Source organism: Bos indicus, chromosome 5 (genome assembly GCF_029378745.1).
Source record: "Bos indicus isolate NIAB-ARS_2022 breed Sahiwal x Tharparkar chromosome 5, NIAB-ARS_B.indTharparkar_mat_pri_1.0, whole genome shotgun sequence".
NCBI lineage: Eukaryota > Metazoa > Chordata > Mammalia > Artiodactyla > Bovidae > Bos > Bos indicus.
Genome location: NC_091764.1, coordinates 80,630,009 through 80,649,370, shown reverse-complemented (window position 1 = coordinate 80,649,370; position 19,362 = coordinate 80,630,009). Strand labels below are relative to the sequence as shown.

At 38.4% G+C, this 19,362-nt stretch overlaps 1 long non-coding RNA gene across 1 annotated transcript in view; it reads right to left on the bottom strand.

Annotated features, from left to right (window-relative positions):
• Positions 1-18,800, bottom strand: part of LOC109558798 (uncharacterized) — a 36,418-nt gene extending 17,618 nt beyond the window's left edge. The window contains exons 1-3 of the long non-coding RNA XR_002180654.2: positions 18,523-18,800; positions 14,535-14,573; positions 3,013-3,160 (exon numbers count right to left, since the gene is read on the bottom strand). This is a non-coding gene — a long non-coding RNA (uncharacterized lncRNA). The remainder of the gene's footprint in view (positions 1-3,012; positions 3,161-14,534; positions 14,574-18,522) is intronic.
• Positions 18,801-19,362: the final 562 nt, after the last annotated feature.

Sequence of the window (19,362 nt, the reverse complement as noted above, 5' to 3'; positions counted from 1 at the left end):
TGAAGAACTGGGAAGCCTGGCATGCTGCAGTTCATGGGGTCGCAGAGTCAGACACAACAGTGATTGAACAGCAACAATACTCTGTAACAGCAAAAACTACTCTGTAAATAAATACCTTCCTCCAAAGAAAATCCTGGAGCAAGAACAATTACCTGTGAATTTTAGCAAATATTCAGAAGGAATGATGTCATTTTTACACAAATGCAGAGAAAAGATGGAAAAGCTTCCAATTTTTATTTATAATGCCAGTATAATATTTATGACAAAACCTGATAAAGGCAATATGGGGAAAAGAATTACAGACAAATCTAACCGTGGTAGCTGAGCTGGTAAAGAATTTGCCTGCAATGTGGGAGACCTGGGTTCGATCCCTGGGTTAGGAAGATCTCCTGGAGAAGGGAAAGGCTACTCATTTCAGCATTCTGGCCTAGAGAATTCCATGGACTGTATAGTCCATGGGGTCACACAGATTCAGACAAGACTGAGTGACTTTCACTTTCACTAACTCCTGAATATACAAGCAAAATTCTTAAACACTATATTAGCAAAGCCATACCAGGATCACCAATTTGTATTGTATCAGGAGAGTAAAACTGGTTTAACAGTAGAAAATCAACTAGTATACTTTACCACATTAATAGAATTATGGAGAAAAAAATCTCGATATTAACAGAAACACATTTGAAAAGATTTAACATATGTATGATTTTTTTTAATTCCTAATGAACTTTGAATATTAAGAAGCTTTCTTAATCTGATAAAGAGTATCTTTAAAACCTTCAGCAGACATCTTACTTTATGATAATAAATTTTGAAAAATTTTCCTTTGAGATCAGAAATAAGAATAATATGGCCACCATCACCATTTCTACTCAAAATCATAATGTTCTATGAGAAAAATAAATAAGAAGTATAAAGACAAAAAAGGAAGAAATCAAATTCTTATTATTCACAGATGATGTGATTATATAAAAATTTTACAGTAATGCCTTTTTTGTTATTGTAAAAGCTATTTTACAATAATAGCTTTTAAAAATTTCTGGGTAAAAATTAATGTAAAAAAAACTGTTGAGTCGTGTTCAATTGCAATTGACAGAAAGGGAAGTTGAATTCTTTGAAAGATATACTTACTATAGTATCAAATTGTCAGATTTCTAGGGGTAAATCTAAAGAAAGTTTTATGAGACTTCTACATAGAAATGTACAAAGTATATAGCAGAAAAATCAAAGAAAATGGAATTCAATAAAAGGATATATTATACTTATAGAATGCTAAAATTAATATTCAGTATGTCAGTACTCCCCAAATTGATTTTGATGATTTAATGCAATCCCCTCTCCAAAAACTTCTAAAGTTTTGTGGGTTTTTTTTTTTTTTGGAAAATTTTGGTGAGTCTTAAAAAGCTGATTCTAAAATTTCTATTAAAAGATTAAGAAAATCAAGACTGTCCAAGAATCATCTGATGGAAAAGCATATAAGTATTTGCTCTCCCAAATATCAGATTATATCAGACTCAGTTATAAAGCATCAGTAACTAAGACAATGTAATATTGGCTCAAGGACCAACAGTTAGATCTATGAGAAAAAGTAAGGAATCTATATAACTAAGGAATCTGTATCAATCTCACCCAGATGTGGATTCTATATTGAAGACAAAGGTGGCACTGTACAACTAAGCAAAAAGTGATATCTCTTTAATAAGTAGTTCACATAGTAGGATATACATAAAGACGAAACATCCTCTACCTTAAATTGCCTCCAAATATCTACTTCAGGTAGATTGTAGACCTAAATGTGAAAGGCAAAACAGCAAAGTTCTAAAATATAAGAGACAAGGGAAAGAAGGATTTAATCAGCAAGTAAAAAGCACTATCCTTGAAGGAAAGAATTAATACAATGGAATATATTAAATTAAAAATGTATATTCCTCAAAAGATATCAAGAGAATAGAAAAAATAAGCCAGGGAGATGAAGAAGATATTTACAGTCCTAAAACTCACAAAGGGTTCATATCCAGAAAATAAAGAGAAATCAGTAAGAAGATGGTCCATTCGATACAAAAATACCAAAATAATACTTCATAAAAGAGGATATACAAATGGCCAATAAACAGAGTGAAAAGGCTCAGTGTCATTGTCATCAGGGAATTGCAAATGTAAACCACAAGCGCAGTATCATTACACACTTGCCAGAATGAATAAAATGAAAAAAACAAATAACAAATGTTGATGGGCATGTAATAATTGGAATTCATTGCTGGTAGAAGTGTAAAGCATATAACTACTTCCCAAAACTGGTAGCACTTATTAAAACTGAAATCTCACATATCTTATAGTCCAACAATTCTACTCCGACAGAAATGCAAACACATTTGCACCAAAAGACAGGTACAAGAAAATTCACAGCAGCACTCTTCATCATAGCTTCTAACTGGAAACTCTCCACATGGCCAGTTATGGTATATTCCCCCCAGGGATATCTATTCACAGTTGAAAATAAACAAACTACAGTTACATGCACAACTTAAATGAACTTTCTAAATATATTGTTGAGTGAAAAATGTTAGATACAAAACAATATATGTTTTATTAATGTAATACAATGTTAACAATCAGGACTCTCACAAAGAAAATAACTAGATGTTTTCTAGATTACCAAGATATATCAAAGTTTTTAAAAATAACTCAGAAAAATACAATCTTCTTGATTATTGAGTAAAAATGACTCTTTCACTTTGATAAAATCAAAAGTAGAGCTAAAAGCAAGGGATAAATTGGAGTTTGATATTGACATGTACACAATGCTTTATTTAAAATAGGTAATCAACAAGGAACTACTACATAGGACAGGAACATTGCTCAATATTCTGTAATAACTTAAATTGGAAAAGAATAGATACATGTATATGTATAACTGAATCATTTTGCTATACACCAAAAACTAACACAACATTATTAATTAACTATGCTCCAACATAGGCTTCCCTGCTGGTTCAGTGGTAAAGAATTCACCTGCAATGCAGGAGATACAGATTCCACCCCTGGGGTCAGGAATATTCCCTGGAAGAGGAAATGGGAACCCACTCCAATACTTGTGCCTGGGAAATCTCATGGATGGAGTAGCTTGGCAGATTTCAGTTCATGGAGTCACAAAGAGTCGCTGCAAAATAAAAAGAAAATTTGTAAAACACCTAGTACTTAATAGTGAGCAATGACACTCAATAAGTGGGTGATATAATTGTTGTGCTATCCTTATATGTTTTAACAGTTAAGTTCATAAAAAGGAAGAGAACTAGTATTCTCTAAGTCTACTATGCTTCAGTTACTATGTCAGCCAACTTCTATATTTTAATTCAGTCCACAAAATAATACTGAGAAAAGATAATTTCTAGTTAATGGTATTAGGGAAGCATATTATGGGAGAGATTAAATACTTGTCAAAGATCAGACAACTTGTTTTGCAATAAAGATCTCTTTGGGATAAGTAACTGGAGTGTCACTTCAGCTCAGTTCAGTTCAGTCAGTCATGTCAGACTCTGCGACACCATGGACTGCAGCACGCCAGGCCTCCCTATCCATCACCAACTCCCGAAGCTTGCACAAACTCATGTGCATCAAGTCCATGATGCAATCCAACCATCTCATCCTCTGTCATCCCCTTTTCTTCCTGCCTTCACTCTTTCCCAGCATCAGGGTCTTTTCAATGAGTCAGTTCTGCACATCAGGTGGCCAAAGTATTGGAGTTTCAGCTTCAACATCAGTCCTTCCAGTCAATATTCCGGACTTATTTCCTTTAGGATTGACTGGTTGGATCTCCTTGCAGTCCAAGGGACTCTCAAGAGTCTTCTCCAACACCACAGTTCAAAACCATCAATTCTTTGGCACTCAGTTTTCTTTATGGTCCAACTCTCACATCCATACATGACCACTGGAAAAACCATAGCCTTGACTAGATGGACCTTTGTTGGCAAAATAATGTCTCTGCTCTTTAATATGCTGTCTAGGTTGGTCATAGCTTTTCTTCCAAGGAGCAAACATCTTTTAATTTCATGGCTGCAGTCACCATCTACAATGATTTTGGATCCCAAGAAAATAAAATCTGTCACTGTTTCCATTGTTTCCCCATCTGTTTGCCATGAAGTGATGGGACCAGATGACATGATCTTCAAAGGCTTTGGTATAGTCAATAAAACAGAAGTAGATGTTTTTCTGGAACTCTCTTGCTTTTTTGATGATCCAACAGATGTTGGCATTTTTATCTCTGGTTCCTCTGCCTTTTCTAAATGCAGCTTGAACATCTGGAAGTTCACAGTTTGCATACTGTTGAAGCCTGGCTTGGAGAATTTGGGGCATTATTTTGCTAGTGTGTGAGATAAGTGCAATTGTGCAGTAGTCTGAACATTCTTTGACATTGCCCTTCTTTGGGATTGGAATGAAAACTGATCTTTTCCAGCCCTGTGGCCACTGCTGAGTTTTCCAAATTTGCTGGCATATTGAGTGCAGCATTTTCATAGCATCATCTTTTATGATTTGAAATAGCTCAGCTGGAATTCCATCACCTCCTTTAGCTTTGCTAGTAGTGATGCTTCTTAAGGCCCACTTGACTTCACATTCCAGGATGTCTGGCTCTAGGTGAGTGATCACACCATCGTAGTTATCTGGGTCATGATGATCTTTTTTGTATAGTTATGTGTATTCTTGCCAGCTCTTCTTAATATCTTCTGCTTCTGCTAGGTCCATACCATTTCTGTGTTTTATTGTGCCCATCTTTACATGAAATGTTCCCTTGATATCACTAATTTTCTTGAAAAGACCTCTAGTCTTGAAGAGAAGCTCTACAGGGTCAGCAAAAACAAGACCAGGAGCTGACTGTGGCGCAGATCATGAACTCCTTATTGCCAAATTCACACTTAAATTGAAGAAAGTGGGGAAAACCACTAGACCATTCAGGTATGACCTAAACCAAATTCCTTACAATTATACTGTGGAAGTGACAGAGAGATTCAAGGAATTAGAGAACCTGAAGAGGTACCTGGTACAGTGCCTGAAGAACTATGGACAGAGGTTCATGACATTGCACAGGAGGCAGTGATCAAGACCATCCCCAAGAAAAAGGAATGCAAAAAGGCAAAATGGTTGTCCGAGGAGGCTTACAAATAGCTGAGAAAAGAAGAGAAGTGAAAGGCAAAGGAGAAAAGGAAATATATACCCATTTGAACGTGGATTTCCAAAGAATAGCAAGGAGAGATAGGAAAGCCATCCTCTGTGATCAATGCAAAGAAATAGAGGAAAACAATAAAATGGAATGTCACTTATCTGGCAATAAAATTTGATATCTTCTCCATGTGTTTCTGACCTTTTGTTTTATAAAACAGTCCCCGTTTTTCAGGGTCAGCAAAATTCTCAGGTTCCACTTCTTCACTTTGGTTTACAGTTCTTGCCTTATCTGTATCTGAGCAACCAATCCCTTCCCAAATCCCAATCATGTCCTTTTGAATCCAAACCCACAATTAAACTAGTCACTTTTGGGGACTGGTATGGGTTGGTTCCAGAATCTTCTACTGATACCAAAATCCGTGGATGCTAAAGTCTCTAGAAGTCAAAGAGTCAACTGTAATAAGTAGAAGTGAAATGAATAGAAGTAGACATTCTATTAGGAGCTTTTTATGTGTCCTGCTCTAGGAGGTCAGGGTAATTGGCTTCACACCTTTGGAAGAGAAGTTGCACCTAGCCATTCCTAATTCAACATCACCACCCACTCCTAACACATACCCTTTGCTATTGTGTGGAGACTGATTTTAATTTAGCCTCTAAGTATATCTCAAATCTTAAAGAATGATGAGGTCTCCATATTCCCAGGATCCCACCAAGTAGTCAAATTAAAAAAAAAAAAAAACCCAGAAACTATGAACAATAAACTATGGCTTGGAAGGTCCTTCTTATAGTTGCTCAGAAAAAAAAAAAAAAAAAAAGCTATATTTGCTTCCATGTGAACAAGGGACACAAGCTTGAGGTATCAAGATTATAAATTATTAAGAACCTTCCCAGTGGTCAAGTAAAAGAAAGTCAGAAGTGGTATCTATTCCTTGGCTAAGGCTGCTCTCCAATAAGGCTGCCCAGTCTTTCTGTGGTCTAATAGGAGGAGCTAGCACAGATACTGTAGGAGCAACACCTACAGACTGTTTTGCACAGAGTGCAAAACTGAAGGGGCCAATAAATGGGCAACATTCTTGTTTGAAGTTCCTAAATTTTCTAAGTATGGAAAGTCTAAGGATGTCAATTTTCCAGACTTCTCTCTCTGTAAAGGAGACTAAGCATGCCATTTATCACCCTAATTGCATAATTAATTTTAATATAAAATAATCAGCAAAGTTGTCTTGTTGATTCAATTATAGGCATGGGACTCAAAGTGGTGTTGTTATATCTACTTTGACCACATCAATATAATCAAAACTTCTAGATAACTAGATAGTTCAAGCAAATCAGACCCCCATATCAACATTTGCAAAACAAATAGATCCGTGTCTTTTTTTTTCCTAAGCATTCACCATAGAATTTCTTTTTGAAATAGAAAGGCTCTCTGCTGCTGCTACTGCTGGTAAGTCACTTCAGTCGTGTCCGACTCTGTGCGACCCTACAGACAGCAGCCCACTAGGCTCCCCCATCCCTGGGATTCTCCAGGCAAGAACACTGGAGTGGGTTGCCATTTCCTTCTCCAATGCAGGAAAGTGAAAAGTGAAAGTGAAGTCGATCAGTCGTGTCCGACTCTTAGCGACCCCATGGACTGCAGCCTCCCAGGTTCCTCCGTCCATGGGATTTTCCAGGCAAGAGTACTGGGGTGGGGTGCCATTGCCTTCTCCAGAAAGGCTCTCTAGAGCATTTAAAGCTTTTTTTCTTTTTTCTTTTTTAATACCAGGGATTCAAACCAAGGGAAATATCAGGTTGGGTCAGGTTGGGTTTGGAGAGCATTTTGATGTTCTGGTTTTGTTCCATTTCAATCGCTTTAGAAAAATTTATATGTCAGTCACAGCACGAACTGACTCACAGAGGCTTTTTGAAGGAAGTGGGGTATGAAGTGGGGGACCTGTGGTCTGTTCGCAGTGCCATAGAAAAGAATAACTCAGGGTTTTCACTTCTTTCAGACTTGAATCTATTAATGAAATTCCTCGGCTCTTTTCTCTCATAGTTTTATTTTGGTGAAAACTCTTGATTTACATATAATTTTTCAGAAAAGAAAATTTCTTTGCGTAAAATGACATAAATCTGAAACACAATCTGATCCTTCCCCTCCATGTAAAAGTAGAAGCCAATGAAAAAATTCAGCTTTTACAACAATTTTAGGTGTACAGTGAGTGTTAACTTTGATTTCTCTCTAAACTGAACAACTCAAATGCTATTAACATTTACCTATAATTCTCAGCTTCAATGTCTTCCATCTTTTGGTAGTTTTTCCCTAAATAATCTTTGATTTCTTTACTTTTCTTTAAGGGTAAATCGAATTTAAGTCAATATGTTAGTAAAGGCATTATCTTTCTGAATATATGAGAAAAGTGCATTTTCCTAGTCTCTCTTTTTTCAGTTCTAAGTCATAGGCTACCTTAACTTTTTTTTTTAAAAAGTTAATACAATACATGTTTTGGTACCCAAATAATTTTTAGATTAGCTTGTGTCAACTAGGTATTCCTATTCTGTATTTTATTACTTTGATTAAATCTTTGCACTTGTCTATCAACCAACATTCCATTCTTAATATTATATATTTCTCTTTTTGAAAAACAATCTTCCAAGATAATATGATCTGTGTCTTCATAGCTTCATCCAGAAGAATTTTGACTAATTTCTAAGTTTATCATTCAGGTATTGGTTCAGCTGGTAAAGAAGCCACCTGCAATGTGTGAAACCTGGGTTTGATCCCTGGGTTGAGAAGATCCCCTGGAGAGGGAAATGCTACCTACTCCAGTATTCTGGCCTGGAGAATTCCAAGGACTGTATAGTCCATGGGGTAGCAAAGAGTTGGACATGACTGAGTGACTTTCACTTCACTTCACTATTGCAAAAAAAAAAAAAAGATGAAATAACAGCAAACCCAAGGTCCACAGTAAGAACCCCAAATCCTGTCCTCCCCTGTCACAGATTAGCCTTGTTTGTGTTTGAATGGTGAAGACTGAGAGTTCCCACTGAAAAGCACAGGTTTTAGTGCCATCAGACCTGGATTTCAGCCCTAGCCCCGCTACATTCTCACCATGTGACCTTGGAATGTTTACTTATTCTGTCTAAAGTCTTAGTTTCTGCATCTTTAATATGGAGATCATTGAGTTACAGGGAAGAGTAAGCGTCATCTCTATGGAAATTGTTTAGTACAGACCCAAATACACAGTATGTTTTCAACACTATTTTTATCATCTTTTTGTCCTGTGTTTGTGAAAATGTAAAAAAAGTCTTGTTAAAAGGACAAAGAGAAATTTTCTGGGGGTACATGAGCAGAGAAATCTATCTCTGAAATTTCTAAGAAGTTTTCAAACCCTCTGCTGCTCTAAAGAATGCATTTTTAGACCCTGACTTACCAAAATTGATGATGTGGTGCGTAAGACAGCAACATGATTACATCACATAAAAACATTAACTCACAGTCAACTCCCAAATAGTTCCCTGGTCCCTACCCTCTCAGAGCTTATCATTTAATCCAGAGCACAACTGATATTATATATACCTACTAGTGAGAGGAAAAAAACCAACCAGAAAAGCATTGCTGGAGCAGCTGGAGGAAAGTATAACTCAACATATCTGTTGCTACTGAGTGGTTTAGGGAGGTGGGGAGGATGGTAGTATAAACCAAACAACTCATAGGAAGCTGTGGTTCAAAGAGGAAACAATCTTTTTTATACAAAACGATAGCCTTCAAGTTGTCCTAGTATAGTGGTTGATGATGCCAGGAAATCACATTGATTTACATAGAGTAAAGACTATGTGGATTCAGAACCATGGGTCTCAACGCAACTTTTTATGCCTTAGAATAAAACCTGAGTGCCTTCTGCATGTTTAATCGGAAACTTCCATCGAAACTACTCAGTTTCTGAAAACAAGTGGTTGTATTTAGGATCCAATTTAACTGATGTACTAATTACTACATTAGACACTCATGAGTCAAGGTAAAGAGACCTTTTTAAATTAAGTTATTTATTTTAATTGAAAGATAATTACTTTGCAATATTGTGATTGTTTTTGCCATACATCAACATGAACCACCCACAGGGGCACATGTGTCCCCCCATCCTGAACCCACCTCCCACTTCTCTCCCCACACCACCCCTCTGAGTTGTTCCAGAGCACCAGCTTTGAGTGCCCTGCTTCATACATCAAACTTGCACCAGTCATCTATTTTATATATGGTGATATACATGTTTCAATGCTGTTCTCTCAAAACATCCCACCCTCACCTTCTCTCACAGAGTCCAAAAGTCTGTGTCTCTTTTGCTGCCTTGCATATAGGATCATCGTTACCATCTTTCTAAATTTTATACATATGTGTTAATATACAGTATTCGTGTTTCTCTTTCTGACTTACTTCACTCTGTATAATAAGCTCCAGTTTCATCCACCTCATTAGAACTGACTCACGTGTCCTCCTTTTTATAGCTGAGCAGTACTTTGACCACCTGATGTGAAGAGTTGACTCATTGGAAAAGACTCTGCTGCTGGGAGGGATTGGGGGCAGGAGGAGAAGGGGACGACAGAGGATAAGATGGCTGGATGGCATCACCGACTCGATAGACGTGAGTCTGAGTGAACTCCGGGAGATGGTGATGGACAGGGAGGCTGCGATTCATGGGGTCGCAAAGAGTTGGATACGACCGAGTGACTGAACTGAACTGAACTGAATATTCCATTGTGTATATGTACCACAACTTCCTTATCCATTCGTCTGCTGATGGACATCTAGGTTGCTTCCATGTCCTAGCTAATGTAAACAGTGCTATAATGAACGCTGGGGTACATGTGTCTCAGTAAAAAGACTTTAAAGTCTCAGACACTCAGCTTAGTTTATATTTGCTACCACCAAATGGACAACTTGCTGGTTATAGTTATGGTTTCTAAGCCCTTAGTGGTTAGGTCTCCAGGCATTTCAGTAATATGCTTCATTACTCTTTGAACTCACCACAGCTCTTCTCCATCTCAGAACTTCACTTAGAGGAATTTTAATTCAAATTGTTTTATTGTTTAATGAGAAAAGAAATGCTATTAACTCTACTTCTTATGCTACCATAGGAAGGTAGAATGGTGGCGGAGTAAAACTAGACATTCCATCTTTTATAGACATGGTTGGCCTTTGTTCTAATGTGCTTTTGTTACCTAAGTACTTTATTATACTGCCTTTGAGAAAAGGCTTTACTTTTTTTTTCTAAACTAGATGGTATAAACTCTTACATGTCTCTGCTTTTGTCCATGAAAGTGAAAGTGAAAGTCACTCAGTCGTGTCCAACTCTTTGTGACCCCATGGACTATATAGTTCATGGAATTCTCCAGGCCAGAATACTGGCATGCATAGTCTTTCCCTTCTCCAGGGGGTCTTCCCAACCAAGGGATCTAACCCAAGTCTCCCACATTGCAGGTAGATTCTTTACCAGCTGACCCACAAGGGAAGCCCAAGAATACTGGAGTGGGTGGCCTATCTCTTCTCCAACGGAGCTTCCCGACCCATGAATTGAACTGGGGTCTCCTGTATTGCAGGTGGATTCTTTACCAAGTGAGCTATGAAGGAAGCCCATATACTTCCATAATCCTTGGATGTCTTTTCTCTCCTCTCTGTCAACACATTTAGTTTTGTATTTTAAAAATAAATGTGTTCTTTCAGGAACAGCATTCGATGAACCCACCACATTCCCCTAGCTAAGTAGAATCAATAGATTCCTACTAGGCATTTCTACTGCAGTTTGTTTATACACCTGTCTGATCTATTTATTTAGTGTTCCTTGTGCTGTACTAACGCCAGAAGAGGCACTTATGGGCCACAGAGGCAACTCAAACAGGGACCAGTAGAGAGGCATCCCTGAGGGTCAACAGTAATAGGGGCTTCACTGAAATTTAACAAAGCCAAGAGGGATTACTACATGAACAGGAATAGGAAAGGACAAAAATAGTGTTTACAAAATGATGGCCAATGATTTAGTGGGTGGATCACTCATAAGACAACTCCTAGATACCAATGAGTAATTTGAGAAGAAGTAGAACCAAATAAAACCCTTTTGTAAGAATCATTTTGATCCTATCTTAATCCCTAGAACCAGATATCCTGGAATGTGAAGTCAAGTGGCCTTAGAAAGCATCACTACGAACAAAGCTAGTGGAAGTGATAGAATTCCCAAATCCTGAAAGATGATGCTGTGAAAGTGCTGCACTCAATATGCCAGCAAATTTGGAAAACTCAGCAGTGGCCACAGGACTGGAAAAGATCAGTTTTCATTCCAATCCCAAAGAAAGGCAATGCCAAAGAATGCTCAAACTACTGCACAATTGCACTCATCTCACACGGTAGTAAAGTAATGCTCAAAATCCTCCAAGCCAGGCTTCAGCAATATGTGAAAAGTGAACTTCCAGATGTTCAAGCTGGTTTTAGAAAAGGCAGAGGAACCAGAGATCAAATTGCCAACATCCGCTGGATCATGGAAAAAGCAAGAGAGTTCCAGAAAAACATCTATTTCTGCTTTATTGACTATGCCAAAGCCTTTGACTGTGTGGATCACAATAAACTGTGGAAAATTCTGAAAGAGATGGGAATACCAGTCCACCTGATCTGCCTCTTGAGAAGTCTGTATGCAGGACAGGAAGCAACAGTTAGAACTGGACATGGAACAACAGACTGGTTCCAAATAGGAAAAGGAGTACATCAAGGCTGTATATTGTCACCCTGTTTATTTAACTTCTATGCAGAGTACATCATGAGAAACGCTGGACTGGAAGAAACACAAGCTGGAATCAAGATTGCCGGGAGAAATATCAATAACCTCAGATATGCAGATGACACCTCCCTTATGGCAGAAAGTGAAGAGGAACTCAAAAGCCTCTTGATGAAAGTAAAAGTGGAGAGCGAAAAAGTCGGCTTAAAGCTCAACATTCAGAAAATGAAGATCATGGCATCCGGTCCCGTCACTTCATGGGAAATAGATAGGGAAACAGTGGAAACAGTGTCAGACTTTATTTTTCTGGGCTCCAAAATCAGTGCAGATGGTGACTGCAGCCATGAAATTAAAAGACGCTTACTCCTTGGAAGGAAAGTTTTGACCAACCAGATAGCATATTCAAAAGCAGAGACATTACTTTGCCAACAAAGGTTCGTCTAGTCAAGGCTATGGTTTTTCCAGTGGTCATGTATGGATGTGAGAGTTGGACTGTGAAGAAGGCTGAGTGCTGAAGAATTGATGCTGTGTTGTTGGAGAAGACTCTTGAGAATCCCTTGGACTGCAAGGAGATCCAACCAGTCCATTCTGAAGGAGATCAGCCCTGGGATTTCTTTGGAAGGACTGATGCTAAAGCTGAAACTCCAGGACTTTGGCCACCTCATGCGAAGAGTTGACTCATTGGAAAAACTGATGCTGGGAGGGATTGGGGGCAAGAGGAGAAGGGGTGACAGAGGATGAGATGGCTGGATGGCATCACTGACTCGATGGACGTGAGTTTGAGTGAACTCCGGGAGTTGGTGATGGACAGGGAGGCCTGGCGTGCTGCGATTCATGGGGTCTCAAAGAGTCGGACAGGACTGAGCGACTGATCTGATCTGATCTGATCTAACCCCTAAAAAACATTGAATGTATTCGTTAATTCACTAATTCATTTTCCCCCTTTAAACTGTGCTTCTTAAAGGCAGGGAATATTTTTTTCCTTCTAAATTTGGGTCATAGTCTTGCTGAGAAAAATATATATTGAATTACATTCTTTCAGTCAGCTTCTTTGAATATTAAACCATTTAGATTGTTACTTTTAAAATGCCTAGGAGTCGTTCATCATAAGAAAAAGATCAATAGTGATTTTCAATTTCTCTGACTTTGAAAAGTGCTTTGGTTAACATGCTAAGCAAACCATAAGATGGGAACATTTGAGGTTTCATTTCTCCTTCTTCCTGTGCACTGATTAAACTTAATTTCCCCATTGTTAATTTCTTGTACTTTCTCCCAAAATTACTTTCAGAAAATAAAGCTGTTTTTGGCATAGATTTTTGTACACAGAAGTACTCTATTCAGCTCTGAGCATAAGAATCATTTCATTAAATATTGATAATATCACTAATTTATATATCTCTTTACTCTTGTAATACACAGACACATAGTCTCTCAGATGATTCTTAAACCAACCCTCTTGAAATAAGCAGGTAACTATTATTGAATCCATAATCTATGTGGAAGCTGAAGTCATTAGAAGCCAGTAAGTCAGAGTTCAAACTAGGTCTTCTGTCTCCGTATTTATATTCTTTCCACTGTAGCAGAAGACGTTACATCTTGGTGCTTTTCCTCAAACTTTGTTCCAGGAACATGCATAAAGCACTTGTGAGCTCAGATTTCCTATGTACCATCTCTCTCTTTCTTGACCACATCCCTTCAAACTCTGCCCTTTGTAGATTTTGACCTCTGAGTGCCTCTGGACTTACATAAAGTATTTATTCTTCCCAGGGTAACCAAGTAAAATATAACAAATAAAAGGAACATCAGGATGGGCAAACACAAATGTGTATTAGCCTATTAAATCATCTATTCCCAAGAACAATGGTTCACAGAAATTGGAGATGAAAAAGACCTATGAGGTCATCTTATCCACCCCCATGCCAAAGCAGGTTCAAGCCCAGAATACTGACAGCCAAGTTGTCGTTTAGTTTCCAGCCCTGCCTTTTGAGGCTCTAGATTGTATCTCCTGCTGGAATCTGCTGGAGGGAGAATAGCAAAGTGATCTCAAAGTTGGAGCACCAACTGGGGTCCCAAGGGTCTTATTGCTCCTTGCAGAGGACAGTGTGCTTGTAATTGATCAGTTCTCCCCTAATGGATGTGGTCATAATCAGGAGTGATTCCCACAGAAACTTGCATAGGCTGAGAATGAAAGTCCAAACTCATAAAAAACACACAAGCTCAAATTCTTTCTGAAGTGAGAAATGCGTGATGGGGATGGCATAATACACACACACAAGCAGTTTGTGTGACTGGGAAACACGCCAAAGCCAATGCTTTGATTCTTTCCCTATCATTTCCTAATTAATCTCTGAGACAAATCAGTCAGCCTCAAAGCTGGAGTGCTGAAAGTTTCTAGAGGTCCCTAAGTAGCCCCTTTAAAAAACAATATTTGAAGAGCAACAGTCACATATATAATCATTCTTTATATAGGCCTTCTTTTTTTAACTCTACCCTTATATGAGAGAATACTTCATTCTATATTTAAAAAAAAAAATATTGCTGAAAGAAAGTAAATACATGTTCTTAAGTCTAAGGAAAAGAATACCATGCTGAGAGTTTTAAAAAATGGAATAATAACCAGGTTCTTATTTAATCACTCACCAACCATGTGACCAGGAGAAAGGTACTTCCTTTTCTTTCCTATGAAATAAGAGCACAAAACAACATATTGCCTCTAAAATATTTCCTATTTCTAAAGCCAAAGAGCCCCTAAAATCTATTTATTTCCAGAAAAAGCAATGGAAAAGTGACTCCCCTATTTTTCTGGTTTGCCAGGATGCCCTCAACCAGACAGATCTAGGAGAACTTGAAATGTTAAGAGAATGAACTTCCATTTTATGCTTCTGTTTTCAGAGATGTTACATTAGTATCTTCTAGGAGAGAGATATTGGAAAACAAACTGTAAGTTTAGACACAAATGTTTCCCTGTGTAAGTCTGAATTCCTACTACAGAAGTTTTGGGCAGGAATGAGCTTCAAAGGCAGTACCCTGCCTCAGTCACTGTTTCCTCCCCTGTCTCTACCACTTAGCTCCCTGCCACTTCCTTCCCTGCCCACGCTATCTCACTTCCAGCCTCCCTCCATCCCTTCCCTTCCTCCCTCGATCCCACTTCCTCCCTTTCTTTCCAGGCCCCAGCCAGTCTCTGTACCATTTCCAGGAAGCACATTTCTCTTTAATATCCCAGACGTTCTTAAAGAACTCCTAATCTAAGCTCCTTTCCCACTGTTGTTCCTCAGTCACTAAAGTGTCTGACTCTTTGGGACCCCATGGACCACAGCACACTAGGCTTCCCTGTCCTTCACTATCTCTAGGAGTTTGTTCAAACTCATGTCAATTGAGTCAGTGATGCCATCCAATCATCTCATCCTCTGTCACCCCCTTTTCCTGACCTCAATCTTTTCCAGCATGAGGGTCTTTTCCAATGAGTCTCTTTGCTGTTTGCATCAAGTGGCCAAAGTATTGGAGCTTCAGCTTCAGTTGATTGATTTTTGCCTCAGTAGCAATTTTTATCTTATCTTTATCCCAATCTCTATCTTATCTCTTTAAATAACTATCTTTGGCCAACACTGTGGGTTTAAATTTGGCTTCCTTCCAGTTCGGTTCAGTTCAGTCACATAGTCGTGTCTGCCTCTTTGCGACACCATGGATGGCAGCATGCCAGGCCTCCCTGTCCTTCACCAAGTCCCGGAGTTTACTCAAACTCATGTCCATTGTGTCAGTGATGCCATTCAACCATCTCATCCTCTGTTGTCCCCTTCTCCTCCCACCTTCAATCTTTCCCAGCATCAGGGTCTTTTCAAATGAGTCAGTTCTTTGCATCAGGTGGCCAAAGTATTGCAGCATCAGCTTCAGTATCAGTCCTTTTAATGAACACTCAGGACTGATTTCCTTTAGGACTGACTAGTTCAATTTCCTTGCAGTCCAAGGGACTCTCAAGAGTCTTCTCCAACACCAAAGTTCAAAACATCAATTCGTTGATGCTTAGATTTCTTTATAGTCCAACTCTCACATCCATACATGACAACTGGAAAAACCATAACTTTGACTAGAGGGATCTTTGTTGGCAAAGTGATGTCCCTGCTTTTTAATAATCTGTCTAAGTTGGCGATAACTTTCCTTCCAAGGAGCAAGTGTGTTTTAATTTTATGGCTATAATCACCATCTGCAGTGATTTTGGAGCCCCCAAAAATAAAGTCTGTCATTGTTTCAACTGTTTCACCGTCTATTTGTCATGAAGTGATGGGACCAAGCCAGGTTTTTCACTCTCCTCTTTCACTTTCATCAAGAGGCTCTTTAGTTCTTCTTTGCTTTCTGCCATAAGGGTGGTGTCATCTGCATATCTGAGTTTATTGATATTTCTCCTGGCAATCTTGATTCCAGCTTGTGTTTCATCCAGTCCAGCATTTCTCATGATGTACTCTGCTTGTAAGTTAAACAAGCAGGGTGACAATACACAGCCTTGATGTACTCCTTTCCCGATTTGGAACCAGTCTGCTGTTCCATGTCCATTTCCAACTGTTGCTTCTTCACCTGCATGCAGATTCCTCAGGAGGTAGGTAAGGTGGTCTGGTATTCCCATCTCTTGAAGAATTCTCTACACTTTGTCATTATCCACGCAGTCAAAGGCTTTTGCATAGTCAATAAAGCAGAAGTAAATGTTTTTCTAGAACTCTCTTGCTTTTTCGATGATCCAATAGACATTGGCAATTTGATCTCTGGTTCCTCTTCCTTTTCCAAATCCAGCTTGAACATCTGGAAGTTCATGGTTCACATACTGTTGTAGCCGGGCTTGGAGAATTTTGAGCATTATTTTGCTAGTATGTGAGATGAGTGCAATTGTACGGTAGATTGAACATTCTACATCATTGCCTTTCTTTAGGATTGGAATGAAAACTGACCTTTTCCAGTCCTGTAGCCACTGCTGAGTTTTCCAAATTTGCTGGCATATTGAGTGTAGCACTTTCATAGCATCACCTTTTACAATTTGAAATAGCTCAGCTGGAATTCCATCACCGCTACTAACTTTGTTCATAGTGATGCTTTCTAAGGCCCACTTGACTTCTCATTCCAGGACGTCTGGCTACAGGTGAGTGATCACTCACCTGTAGCTCAATCACCATCATGTCATGATGATCTTTTTTGTATAGTTCTTCCTTTGAGAGCTAAGGTGTAAATTTTCCTTCTTACTTGTTTCTCTTTCCTTTCCTTGTCACTTTCAAGGTAATTTTCTAAATCATACAAACCATCTTTATTTCTCTCTCTGAGAATTGTATAGTTCTCCCAGGTGGCTCAGTGGTAAAGAATTGCAGGAGATACAGATTCCATCCCTGGGTCAAGAAGATCTCCTGGAGAAGGCAATGGCAACCCACTTACCAGTATTCTTGACTGGACAGAGGAGCCTGGTGAGCTACAATCCATGGGGTTGCAAAGAGTCAGACACGACTGATCAACTAAGCACAGCACAACAAGGTGTTAAATAAACTCTCATTGTACCTCATAGCCCTAAGAATTTTAGGGAAAATTCACATCTGACCTTTCAGGCCCCAGTTACAGAATACAGTCTGCCTGTCTTTTCCGTGATCAACAGTTGCTAAAATAATATATTCAATTATATAAATTATCTGTTATGTATGGTTATTTTTATTAACAGAAAAAATAAGTGGATATAGAAAATAAGAGAAAGAAGATGAGAATAGAAAAGATGAGTACATATTTTTTCAATTCATCTTTGAACAAATTAAGAGAAGATGAGTCAAAGTATAATTTGCCCTTTACTTGAACCATTGAGTTTAGCTAGGGATAAAAAGGACTGACATAATTGTATCAGAGTGAACTCATAAATGTTCATCAGGCAGAACTAAGTTATTTTAACTCTAATGTGAGGACAGAGTTGGGGTGTGATAGCTCTGAGTACAAAGAGGATTATCTATCCCAAGCACCTATTTTACTGAGATACATGTTTGGAAGGCTTCAGGATATGAAAGCTGACACCATTAATTATGATGTAGAAGGAGAAATATCAGGACAGCATCTGGTTTCTGTGCTGCAAACTCCCTCAGTAATTTTGAGGGCTCTATTACCTTCTAACACCATTTATTAAACAAGCATAAAAGCCCGATAACGCATTGGTCAGCAGTGAGAATGAACTTTGGTTCTCTTAGGATCCTCTTCCTTGACTTAGGCTCAGATTGACTGTTTTAATCCAGTGGCTATATGTAGATTAGAACCGAGGTAAATAGATTTTGATTTCAACTTTTAGATTTGAATATTTTAAAAGAAGAGGAAAAATAAAGGAAGCATTATAATCACTAATCACTCACACACAGACACACACACACACATCACTTTTTTATTTCACCAAATTATGCTCACAGACAAGGGTTATCTTTGCCAGGAATATATTTAACTCCTGTTCACTGTGGAATTATACTTAATAACAATATTTCACAAACCAATAGTATACAGGATAATGCCTTTGAATAAACCAATAAAGAAATAGGATACTCCAAACTAATGACAGATCAATTACACTATTGTTCCAAGTGAAGGAGAGAGAAAAGAAATAAAGTCAAGTTTAGTACAGATGTACCTTTCTCTGAGTTGCTTCTCAAAAGAGTCAGCTGACACAAGCAGCAGCTGACATCCAGCTGCTAGCGCAAACCAAAAGTTCCTTTTCTCTAGAGCACAATGCTAACAGAACAGAGGCCCCAGTGTTGATGAAAAAGATCCCTTCATGGATCCAATATATAGTTTTCACCAATGTTGGCCAAGAGTAGCCTTCCCATGACAAGAACTGATGCCCTAAGGTCTTCAGAGAGCTATTTAAATCAGCAAAGAGTAGCCTTGCACATATTTAATGCTTTCAGAAAATCTTCATATATTCTTGGTATTTAAAGTTTAAATGCCCATGACATCATAGTTGCTCCTCTATGACTTCATGTCAATAAGCACACAGTAGCACAATCCCAGGGACGGGGGAGCCTGATGGGCTGCTGTCTATGGGGTCACACAGAGTTGGACACGACTGAAGCGACTTAGCAGCAGCAGCAGCACAATTTGATGACACCATCCTGACTTGGCCTCCCCTATATGAGCAAATTCATCCTTAGACCAAAACAACTTCACTTAAACTAGGAACAAGTGGATTTGAAATCATAAACAAATCAATACATAACAATGCATCCTGTGACCCACCACTCATAGACTAATTAATCCTAAGGGCCCAAAATCCCAAACAAATCTAAGTTCACAAAAATATCAGTCCACCCTGTGAGTCTATATCACTTAAAATCTAATTTCCCCTTAATTTCTGTTTTTGCTACTGCAAAATTTTTAAAATAAATATTTGATATTATCAGCAAAAATATAACAAATAATTCTTTAATATGGTGTCACATCCAATCACCAAAAAATCAAAATTTAAGTTTAT